This window comes from Sus scrofa, chromosome 1, assembly GCF_000003025.6.
Source record: "Sus scrofa isolate TJ Tabasco breed Duroc chromosome 1, Sscrofa11.1, whole genome shotgun sequence".
Taxonomy (NCBI): domain Eukaryota; kingdom Metazoa; phylum Chordata; class Mammalia; order Artiodactyla; family Suidae; genus Sus; species Sus scrofa.
Window position 1 is genome coordinate 269,941,592 of NC_010443.5, and position 11,979 is coordinate 269,953,570.

The 11,979-nt window shown below is 51.8% G+C and overlaps 1 pseudogene; it reads left to right on the top strand.

Annotated features, from left to right (window-relative positions):
- On the top strand, positions 3,027 to 4,546 carry LOC100521599 (annotated as a pseudogene).

The window sequence follows — 11,979 nt, forward strand, 5'->3', positions numbered from 1 at the left end:
AACTTCCATAAGCGGTGGGTATGACCATAAAAAATAAACAAACCAAAACGAAAAACCCAGAAATGTATTCCCTCATGGTTCTGGAGGCTCTGGGTCTGAAACCAAGGTGTCCGCAGGGCTGTGCTCCCTACCACAGCCTCGTGGGGAGAATCTGTCCCTTGCCTCGTCTGGCTGCTGGTGGCTGCTGACATTCCTTGGCTTGTGGCTGCATTCCTTCTGTTTCTGCTTCCACAACCATGCTTCCTTCTCTTCCTCTTCTTTGTGTGTCTGCGTCAAATTTCCTTCTGCCTCCCACTTATAAGGACACATGTGACCAAGTTTAGGGTTTAGCTGGATAATCCAGGATAATCGCCTCATCTCAAGACCCCCTTTTTTTTTTTACCATGGAAGTTCCCAGGCTAGGGGTCCAATAGGAGCTGCAGCTGCCAACCACAGCCACAGCCACACCAGACTCAAGCCAAGCCACGTCTGCGACCTACACCACAGCTGATGGTAAGGCTAGATCCTTAACCCACTGAGCAAGGCCAGGGATCAAACCCACATCCTCATGGATACTAGTCAAGTTTTTTAACCCCTGACCCACAATGGGAATTCCCTCAAGAACTTTAATTGAACCACAACTGCAAAGAAAAATCCCTCTTCCATTATAGCAATATTTACAGGTTCCAGGAGTTAGCATCTGATATCCTTAGGGGATACTGTTCAACCTACTCTCATAACATGTTTTATTCAACCCAATAGACCCAAAATATCATCATTTTAACATGTAATCACTATTTTCAAATGATTAATTAGATATTTAACTTTTTTTCATATTGGGTCTTCAAAATCGGGTATGAATTCTCCATCATGGTCCATCTCAATCTGGACATTCCACCTGTTGGGAGCTCAAGGACCACATCTGGCTTTCGGCTGCAGTATGACAGGGCAGCTGTGCATAAACTATTCTAAGACTTGTCTTTCTGGTTTTTTATGTCTTTAAGACACATGGTACAGAGGTCACAGATGTGATTACAATCTCAGACAAAACTCATGCCTTTCAGTTCAGACGGAAAGACTTGTAAATTAAGCTGTCGAAGCTGACCTAGAAATATGTGCCCAAAGTGGGGGGCGGGAGGGGGGGTCGCTGATTTTGAGCAAGTTGGACTTAAAAGGTCAACTCTGAAAACCCCAATTTTTTTACCCAAAGAACAGCAAATTCCACTTCCCATCTCTAAAACTCCCAGGGAAGAGTTTTACAGCTTGAAAAGCACTGATTTCCTGTGACCACCGCATATGTGAAACCTTCTTATTCCACTTCTGGAGAAGGTAAAACTGAGGCCTGGAGACGCCAAGTACCCTGCCACCAGGGCCCAGGGGTTGAGGAGCCGGAAGGAGCAAAGAGGCCAGAGTTACTGCTGGGACCATAGCTTCCTGAGCACCGCCCTTCCCCTCTCCGAACCTCGGGTTCCCCAGCTCTAAAATGGGCACGAGAATAGGCCTTCCTCCAAGGGTAATTAGTGAGCTAACCCAGGTAGCAGGTAGAATTGTGTCATTAAATGTAAACTATCAGTGATGCTGGTGGTGCTGGTTTAACACCTGAGAGATTCAACTCCGCCAGTCTGATTCCAGAGGCAGAGCCCAGGGACGGCGGATGCCTGTGTGTGGAAGGGCCACTGGCCCTCTGTTTGTCAGTCCAGTGGGGGTAGAGACTGGTAGCCAACTAATTACAGCAGGATGAGAACCACAATGATGTGTCTGTACCAGGTGAGGAGAGATGCATCGAGGAGAAAGGTTGGGGGGTCGGGGGGGGGCGCTGCTGGGTTGCCCAGGAACCTGACTGGCTGGTTGGAAGCCAGGGTTTGTACTGGACGAGCCCAGAATTTAGGCCTTGTCTGAGCCTCCATAAGGGTCTCCCCCGACAGCAAACACATATAGGTAGCAGGATCTTCCCCCGGAAAACCGGCCCAGGCAATTCCTGGTCCAGGACGACCAAGGCCACAGCTGATTGGCCACAGCAGAGAGCACCTGACCACAGGCAGCCAATGGGAGGCTAGCCAACGGCCAATGAACTCCACAGCTGGGGAGAGCTCCGCCCCAAAGGTGCTCCCAGGGTAGAACAGAAGAGATGGAAAGGTGAACCGCTGGTGCAGGAGCCTGGGCCCCCCGGAGGAGTCTGAGCTCAGGGGCCCCGAGGGAATGGCTGCGTGTGATAGGAGCTGAGCAAAGAACGTTGACACACAGGCCCCTCGTGAATCTGCTTCGGGTCCTGGCCAGCCCTGGGATCCTCACCTGTGTTCCATTCCCACCTGAGAGCTTCCTTTTGTACCGTAGCATCCTCACTGTAAGTCCCTTCATCCCAGCATCCTCAGCGTGGCTCTGCCTCAGCAACAGCAAAATCACCCACAACCAGCCAGAGCTAGTTAGCGCTGTTCTGCCAGCTGCTCTCCTGGACTCTGGGGTCCCCCAGAAGCCGAGGCCCCACAGAAGCCCATTTCAGATCCTGCTTGTCTGTGAGTACTGCAGGGTAAGACATTTTTCATGCAAGCCTCTCACTGCGCCCCTGCCCACTACCCGACCCCAGCCCCTCCACCATGAAGGCCTCCTTGCTCTCACCTCATCCCGAATCCAGTCCTTAGCACAGAAGAGCAGAGTATTGGCCTAGACCAGCCCCTCTCAACCAGCAGCCCCGTCCTCACTCCATGTTTCTGGCCGGGCCATTCTCTGGGCAAGATTCTGGCCACGTGGACCCATCAAAGGCCACTCGGGCCATGGGTGTGTCACCGTGGAGCATGTTGGCGGCGACTGACCAGCGCTCTCCGGAGCAGGGTCAGACCACAAGGAGGAGCCGGACAGTTTGCCTCCAAGAAAAGCATAAGACCTGGCAAAGAGAACTGACTCTTATCTCCTGGAAAGAGACAGAGCTGAGAGACAGAGCTTCAGCCTCGGCTGGGAACACAGGCGGGACAGTAAACTTAGTGATAAAATAATAATTCTTATGTACAAGATTAATGGTAATAAGAGCTAACTAGGGCGATCAGGATTCCTCCTGGCGTGGCCAGAAAGGCCCAGAGTTTGGGCCACCATGGAACCCAAGTTTGGAACCACTGCGTTCCTCTCCGCAGTGCTCAGGGTGGTGGCTGAGGGCCTCATCTCTCAGTGGGGAAGGCACGTGAGGAGTCTGCATAAGACAGCTACGCAGAATGGAGCTGGAGGAGGCTTACTGGTGCACAGAGATACTCCTGAGAATAACCCAGATACTCCGTTTGATTTCATACCAGAAAACTCTAAGAGGATAGAGGCAATTGTATTTAAAAAGAGAAAGAAAAAAACCTACCGCAAAGGGCAGAAAGCAGCAGCTGTGCTTCCAGTCCTGCATTTAGCCCAAAGCCAGAATGCATGGCTGCCCATCTCTGCTATGAACAAGGCGGCAGACATTTTGCAAGTACCGCCCATAAGAGCATATGAAGTAGCAACTTTATACAACATATAATCAAAAACCTGTTCAAATATGAACGTGTCATCTTCAAGCCTGCACCCCTACGCCTTGCAGGCTTTGAAACTGACAGCAGGAGTTCCTGTTGTGGCGCAGTGGTTAACGAATCCGACTAGGAACCATGAGGTTGCGGGTTCGGTCCCTGCCCTTGCTCAGTGGGTTGACGATCCGGCGTTGCCGTGAGCTGTGGTGTAGGTTGCAGACACGGCTCGGATCCCGCATTGCTGTGGCTCTGGCGTAGGCCGGTGGCTACAGCTGCAATTCACCCCTAGCCTGGGAACCTCCATATGCCGCGGGAGCGGCCCAAGAAATGGCAACAACAACAACAACAAAAAGAAACTGACAGCATGCTTGAGGTCATTCAGAAAAAGCTGGGATAAAGGTTGGGGAGACTATGCCTGACAAATTTTTCACTCTTACAGAAGTGGCATGTCATTTATTTGAACCTGTGTAAACGCACCAATGGTTCAAATACACGACAGCTGCTATGAGGATCTGACACCTGAGGATACTGAAGACATTATTGGTGAACTCGAGGTGGGCAAAGTCCCCCAACCTGGGCCAAGGAGTGGACACTTCTCTTGTGAGCCAGCTGGGGGTTTTGCCTCTTTGACTGAACCTCCTATAGGACCTGGCTTTGGCGTGCAAGCAGCCCTTTCATTTATATTCAACTGTAAACATGTCACTGGAGAAATAAAGTGTGAATCTCCTTCCTTAAAAAACAAAAACAAAAGCAAGCGCCAACTAGCCGGCAGACATGGTGCCCAGTGCTTTATAGACACATGAGCCCATGGTCTTCCTTAATCCCATTTTAGAAATGAGGAAGTTGAGATTCTGGAAGAGTGAAGTAATTAGTTAATGGCTGTGCTAAACCACGGAGAGATCTGTATACATATGTATCTGGTGTATGGGAAGAAGGCTCTCGGGAGGCCGGAGGAGGAGGAAGGGGCGTGGCCGGGAAGGGAGCTGATCGCCCATTGGCCCAGAAGGATGCTCCGACCTTCCCCCAGATCTCAGGTTTCCAGTCTGGACTCTCGCTCTCAGAACCGCAGCCAAGTAGCCCGTGGGCTGGAATCGATGGCTCAGCCCAGAGCGTGGGCTGTTGGGGGTGGGTGGCCAGAGCTTTCTGAACCTGGAGCCAGGAAAGGATTCGATGTGTCCCTTGCCGCCCCACCCCCCCTGCTGCAGCCGGGGACCCAGGCAGCTAAGCCATCCTGGAAGACCCTGTCCCTCTTGTCTCATCCTGAGCCACCCCGCTCCAGCTCTGGGGGCAGCACAGTTTGGGCCCCAGGCTTGGCACTAAGGGAAAAGCGCTTCTTGCTCCTGCTCAGATGCCAAATCGTCACCCAGTCGTCAGTGACACCCAGGCTCTGCACGGAGCATGTGAAAATGCCGGCCTGTGACCGGAATGCCAGGGCCAGTCCCTTGTGGGAACCAGGGACACATGAGGCTCCAGGACAGTCATTTCTAAAGGTTGCAGAATAAAGTGGGGGACCCAAGGGCCCAGCAGAGCAGAATGAACTTGAGAATGAATGGCTCCCTCATTCATTCTCTTTTATGGGGAGAGGGGGCTGCCCCGAAGCAAGGAGAAGCTCCCGGGCCAGGAATCAAACCCGCCGCAGTTGCAACCTGTGCCACAGCTGCAGCAAACCAGGAATCCCTAACCACTGCTACACACCTCACTCATTCATTCATTCATTCGTCCATTCAGCCCCTAAACCCTGAGCATGTCAGTGTTCCAGGCACTGTTCTGGGTCCCAGGGTCCCAGGGACCATGGCACAGGCGCCCTGTTCCTCTGTTCTCTTGGTTCTCTCTCCAAGACAGACACTTGACCTGGTGACCTTTCTCCAACCCAGACCTGCAGTTGCTCTGAGCCAGCCTTGGCCGCGCTCCCTCCTGCCTCTTAACCCGCCTCCGGGTGCCTCTGCCTGAGCTCAGCAGGGGATGACTTTAGCGATGTCACCCATCACCATGGCGCCCGAGGGGGCTTCAGGCTCCAGCTTTCTCCTCCCTTCCCTCAAGCATGACTCAGGAGGGGACAGGCCCGGGGCTGTGTAAGGCTCTCCATTTTTACGCAATCGCCTTCTTCACTCAAACCACAGGCCTTGCGGGGGGGAGGAGGGGGGCCCTCCGCTGCCTCTCAACCCTCTGACGGCCAAGGTTCAGACACTGGGTAAATAAAGAGCCACTCCGCTGCTGGGGGTCAAGGCCAGTCTTCGGGGAAAGTGCCACAGTGGAAGGAAGACTGCCTTCCAGAGTCACCCTCTGTCCAGCAAGGCTGAGACCTCCTCCTCCCTCTCCCCCTCCTCCCCTCCCTTCTCCTCCCTTTCCTCGTCCCAGCCAAGAAAGCGATCTCAAATTCAACTGTTTAGCAACAGGACATATGATTTTTCCAAAGGGTAGCTGTATTTCTTTCTCTTTTCTTTTCTTTTTTGGTTTTTAGGGCCTCACCCTTGGCATATGGAAGTCCCCAGGCTAGGGGTCAAATCGGAGCTATAGCCGCCAGCCTACACCACAGCCACGGATCCGAGCCATGTCTGTGACCTACACCACAGTTCACAGCAGCACAGCATCCTTAACCTACTAAGTGAGGCCCGGGATCAAACCTGCAACCTTGTGGTTCCTAGTTGGATTCGTTTCCACTGTGCCGCAAGGGGAACTCCAGGGTAGCTGTATTTCTGAGAAAGAGAACCTGGTAATAGGTCATTCACTCATTCATTCATTCATTCATGCAGCGGCAGTAGAGCGGTTGAGAGCTTGGGGAGTCATCTTGCAGGTGCTTCCAGCTGCACTGCCCACTGCCCTTCCCATCATGAAGCCCTGACCTTCCGCTTGTGCCTCTGTTTCCCCATCTGGGCGTGGTGTGGACTCAGGCAGGGTGGTGACTGCTGGCGGGCAGGGGGTGTCAGAGGAGAGGGAACAAGCGAGGAGGCTGGTGCTGTTGCCCAGATGAGAGATGACGGGACCCGAGAAAGCTATGCAGAGACAGCAGGTCTCAGCGAGAAGCTGGCTCTTAGAGGCAGAACGTCAGCAAAGCCGGAAAGGCAGTTACCTCTGCGTGAAGGAGGGGTCCTGACCCCATGGGACACAGGGAACTTCCTGGGTGCTGAGAAATTTCTGTCCCCCTCTGAGTAGTAGTTACAGGGATGTCTACATAAGTTAAAAGAAAAAATGTTGAGCTGTCCCTTCAGATCTGTGTATTTTAGGGTTAAGAACTAGACTTGTGTCCATGACGATGTGGGTTCAATTCCTGGCCTCACTCAGTGGGTTAAGGATCTGACATTGCCATGAGCTGTGGTGTAGGTCATAGATGCAGCTCAGATCCTACACTGCTGTGGCTGTGGTGTAGGCTGGAAGCTGCACCGCCAAATAGACCCCTAGCCTGGGAATTTCCATGTGCCACAGGAAATGAAAAGCAGCCATAAAAAGAAGAAAAAAATCTGTGTATTTTATTTAGGTAAATTGTACATCAATAAATACATAAAATAAAAATCCCAATGCTCGGATCCCATGTTGCTGTGGCTCTGGCATAGGCGGCGGCTACAGCTCTGATTCGACCCCTAGCCTGGGAACCTCCATGTGTCGAGGGTGCAGCCCTAAAAAGACACACACACACACAAAATTCAGTTTTGTGTTTAACCAACTGCTGGACATTTAGGTTGTTCCCTGTGCTTTTCTAGTATAAACAATGCTGAGATGGACATCTGCGTGCATTCAGATAAATTCCTGCAAGTGGAATTTCTGGGTCAAACTGTGCAAGCATGTCCTTAGGACTTTTGACTCACATTGTTGATAAGGTTTTTTCGTTTTTTTCTTGTTTATGGCCACACCTGTGGCATATGGAAGTTCCCAGGCTAGGGGTCGAATCAGAGTTGCAGCTGCCAAAGCTTGTGGCCAAGCCAGATCCTTAACCCACTGAATGCGGCCAGGGATGGAACCCACATCCTCACAGACGGTATCTTGGGAACCCACGGATCCACAACGGGACCGCCCATCAATAAGTTTCATAAATTTGCATTCCCTCCTGCATTCATTCATTTGTTCAGTCATTCCTTCACTGAGTGCCCTCTCTGTGCCAGGCCCTGTTCTGGGTACAAGGGACACAGTGACAAATCAGACAGGAAGATTGCTGTCGCTTCCCTGGAGCTCCCAGGCCGGGGCAGGAAGCAGAGCGGGAAGAGGCTCTCTTGTTCAGAGGGGGTCTATTGTACCCTGAAGTGCACACAGGGTGAAAACGCTTGCCCACAACCCTGGCCTGAAGCCAGGTTTTTTTAGCGATTTATTTCCCTCCATGGTCAGAGAGGGATACATGAGAGAGCCAGCGTGACCAGGGCTCCAGAGGAACAGCCCTCCAGAAGGGGAAAAGCATTGCAGGAAAGGGCACAGAATGTGCAAATGTCCTGTGCTGAGGAGCACAGGGCAGGGCAGCAGGGCCAGGCAGGAGGTTTGAGCCCCCAAGAGCAGCGGGAACGAACCACGGGAGGATTTTAAGCAGCCGAGGGATTTGGGTTTTTTTTGGGGGGTTGCAGCTTTTTTGGTTTTGTTTTTTGTTTTTTGGGGGGGTTTGTTTGTTTTTCTGTTTTGGGGGGGCTACTGGTACCACATATGGAGGTTCCCAGGCTAGGGGTCGAATTGGAGCTGCAGCTGCCAGCCTATGCCACAGCCACAGCAACGTGGAATCCAAGCCGTGTCTGCAATCTACACCACAGCTCATGGCAACGCCGGATCCTTAATCCACTGAGCAAGGCCAGGAATCGAACCCCCAAATTAATGGTTCCTAGTCGGATTCGTTTCAGCGGTGCCACAACGGGCAGGTGCTTAACCCAGCTTCCAGTTTAGAGGAGATAAGGGAATGGGGGGAACAACTTGATTGACACCAAGAGGCCGCAAGAGCGAAATCTAGAGGGCGGGGCTTTCCATAGAACACCTGGCCAGTCTCACCTAAGGACCACCGTCACCAAAAGGGGTGTACTCTAGATTAGAACCTCAGGGACATTCCGTACACGTGATGCATGGCCCTGGATTGAAGGCCAGCAGGCACAAACCCCCAGAAAGGACAACTTGGGGGTTCATTGGGAAAATCTTAATGAAATCGTTTTGTTTTGTTTTTTTGGCCGTGCCCAAGCAGGTGCACGTTCCCCAGCCAGGGATGCAACCCTCGCCACGGCAGCAACCTCAGCCGCTGCAGGGACGGCACCAATCTTTCACCTGCTGCACCGCAAGAAAACTCCTCAAATCGTGCTTTAGATAAGATGAACATTTTCTGAAACGGAGAAATGGAAATCACTGACTGATTCAAAGCAGCTCTTGCAACAGTGTATTTTGTTCCCCAAAGGAAATCATATCATGATCATTAAATAGGCCCTTCTAAGCACAATAAACATTCCGCTCTAAAAACACAGTACCTCGGCCATCTGGTCGAGTGAGGTCAGTCAGGAAAATGAAACTCTAATGCGAGCACGTGCACGCCCAGTAAAAGACCCAGAAGCCTCTGGTATTTGAGCCAAATGACGACGGGGATGACAGGGATGTGATTGTGTGTGTGTGTGTGTGTATTTATTTATGTATTTTTGCTTTTTATGGACGTTCCCAGGCTAGGGGTTGAAACAGAGCTGCAGTGGCCAGCCTACACCACAGCCACGCCAGATCCAAGCTGCATCTGTGATCTATACAACAGCTAGCGGCAATGCTTGATCTTTAACCCACTGAGTGAGGCCAGGGACCAAACCGTGGCCTTATGGATACCAGTCAGGTTCTTAACTCAGTGAGCCACAACGGGAACTCCTGTTTTTTATGATTTTTTATTATATTTTCTAATTTTCTCCACGCACGAGTTCTGTTTCAGTAAATACATATAATAAAATAAAAATAAATTAATATATAAATGTACATATAACAAAAATATATCATAAATATATAAAGTATATATTGTATATTCTTAAGACATATGTATTTAAATATACACACACATATTACAGGTGCATTTTTTTTTTTTTTTTGTCTTTTTGCTTTTTCTAGGGCCTTCCTGCAGCATATTATGGTTCCTAGGCTAGGGGTCTAATCGTGCTGTAGCCACTGCCTATGCCAGAGCACAGCAACGCGGGATCCGAGCCACCTCTGCAACCTACACCACAGCTCACCACAACACCGGATCCTTAACCCACTGAGCGAGGCCAGGGATCAACCCGCAACCTCATGGTTCCTCGTCGGATTGGTTAACCACTGCACCACGATGGGAACTCCTACAGGTGCTTTTTATTTTATTTTAAAAAACTCTGAGTTCCTTCGTGGCGCAGCGGAAGCAAATCTGACAGGAACCATGAGGTTGTGGGTTCAATGCCTGGCCTCACTCAGTGGGTTAAGGATCTGGCCTTGCCATGAGCTGTGGTGTAGGTCGCAGGCGCAGCTTGGATCTGGCGTTGCTGTGGCTGTGGTGTAGGCCGGAGGCTACAGCTCTGATTCACCCCTAGGCTGGGAATCTCCATAAGCCCTGGGTGAGGCACTAAAAAGACAAAAAATAAAATAAAAAATAAAATAACTCTCCAGTCCAAAAAAGTGCCGGTGGCAGCCCAAGGCTTCCCACCCGCCTGCTAGACCCCCTCACTTGGTTGCTCCGGGCCTTTCAAAACCTGTGTGAGGTCGGAAGCGGAGGCGAGGTGCCCACCAAGTAAATCAGCAGCCACGCGGGTGGGGCCCCCCCCCCGGAGCTGTGCGCCCACCGAATCTCACGCCCGGGGTTCGCCTCCGCACCGCAATCGGGCCGTCTGTGCCCGTCCTTTGCTCTCGCTCTGGAGTCCGCTTGAGTTCTCCTTGCCATCTCCCGGTCTGCTACCGGCTGGCGTGGCCAGATGCTACCGGCTGGCGTGGCCAGATGCGCCCAGCGCGGAGGTGTTGATGTGCGCAAACCCTTGGCCTCCAGGGTGCGTTTCCAGATCCAGCGGAGCCCGCCCAGCAGGAGCTCGGAGAGCGATTTGGAGGATGGGCGCCAGGACAGGGCCGGAGGTGGCACGCCAGGAAGGCGCGGGGTCAGCAAAGCCAGCGGGAGAGCAGGTGCTGCAGCGTCTTGGCGCTCAGAGTCAGGCGGACATGGGTGCAAACCTTGACTCCTCCAGGTTCAAGTGGGAGGACGCGGGCAAGGTGTTCCAGGTCCCAGACGGCGCGTTTGTCATCTACCAAAGCAGGTCAGCTCTGACAGGGAGCCCACCGACCCCCTCCCCTCCCTAAAATGTGGGCATAGCCCTGGCCCTGAGGATTGAGGGCTGTGGACACAGCCTTCCCTCGGGAGCTTGGCTAGTTCAACTCTCCCACGGACGAGCCATTTCCATTCACTGCGGTTCAGCTCGAAGTCAGGCTTCTCATGACAACCAAATGCAAGCTTTGATCCTTGATATGCACTCAGATTAAAACAACAAAAACAAAAACCCCCAAACCCTCAAGGACGTATTGGGATAATTGGGGGAATTTGAATGTGGACCATATGACAGATAATATGATTGTGTGGAAATGAAATTGGGTAAGATGTGGTATTGCGGTTTTACAGACGTCCTTTTTTTTTTTTATTATTCTTTGTGTCTTTTTAGAGCCGCACCCGCGGCATATGGAGGTTCCCAGGCTAGGGGTCCAATTGGAACTGTAGCCTCATCCTGCGCCACAGCCACAACAACTCGGGATCAGAGCCGAGTCTGCAATCTACACCACACTATGGCAGCGCCAGATCCTTAACCCAGTGAGCAGGGCCAGGGATTGAACCTGTGTCCTCATGGATGACAGTGGGGTTCGTTAACCACTGAGCCACATGGGAACTCCCAGACATTGTTCTTAACCTTAGGAGATACAGGAAGAAGGATTTAGGGCCAGAGTTTAATGATGTCTGCAAAGTACTTTCCGATGGGTCAATAAAAAAGCCGAGAGGAGGCAGGATGGGAAGTTGTCACACTTGGGGGACACAGCAGACCACACTATTCTTTCCACTTTTCTGTAGACTCAAAAATTGTTTTTCCTGGGAGTTCCCTTTGTGGCTCAGAGGTTAATAAGCCTGACTAGGATCCACGAGGATGTGGGTTCAATCCCTGGCCCTGCTCAGTGGGTTAAGGATCCGGCATTGCTGTGAGCTCTGGTGTAGGTCACAGACACGGCTCGGATCTGGCTTTGCTGTGACTGTGGTGTAGGCTGGCAGCTGTAGCTCCAGTTTGGCCCTCGGCCTGGGAACTTCCATATGCCGAGGGCGAGGCTCTAAAAAGAAAAAAGAAAAAAAAAGCTCAGGAAGAGAAGCCAGACAGACGAGATCCCATATTGCATGGTCTGTTTATATGAAACTTTCAGAAAAGGCAAAGCCATGGTCAGAACGGAGATGAGTGGCTTCCGGGGTGTGTCGGGGGTGGGGGGGGGAAGGACAGGAACCAACAGCAAGTGCACATGAGCGATCACATTGGGATGATGAAATGTTTTAAAACTGATTGATGGGAGTTCCCGCTGTGGCACAACGGGATTGGCGGCGTCTTGG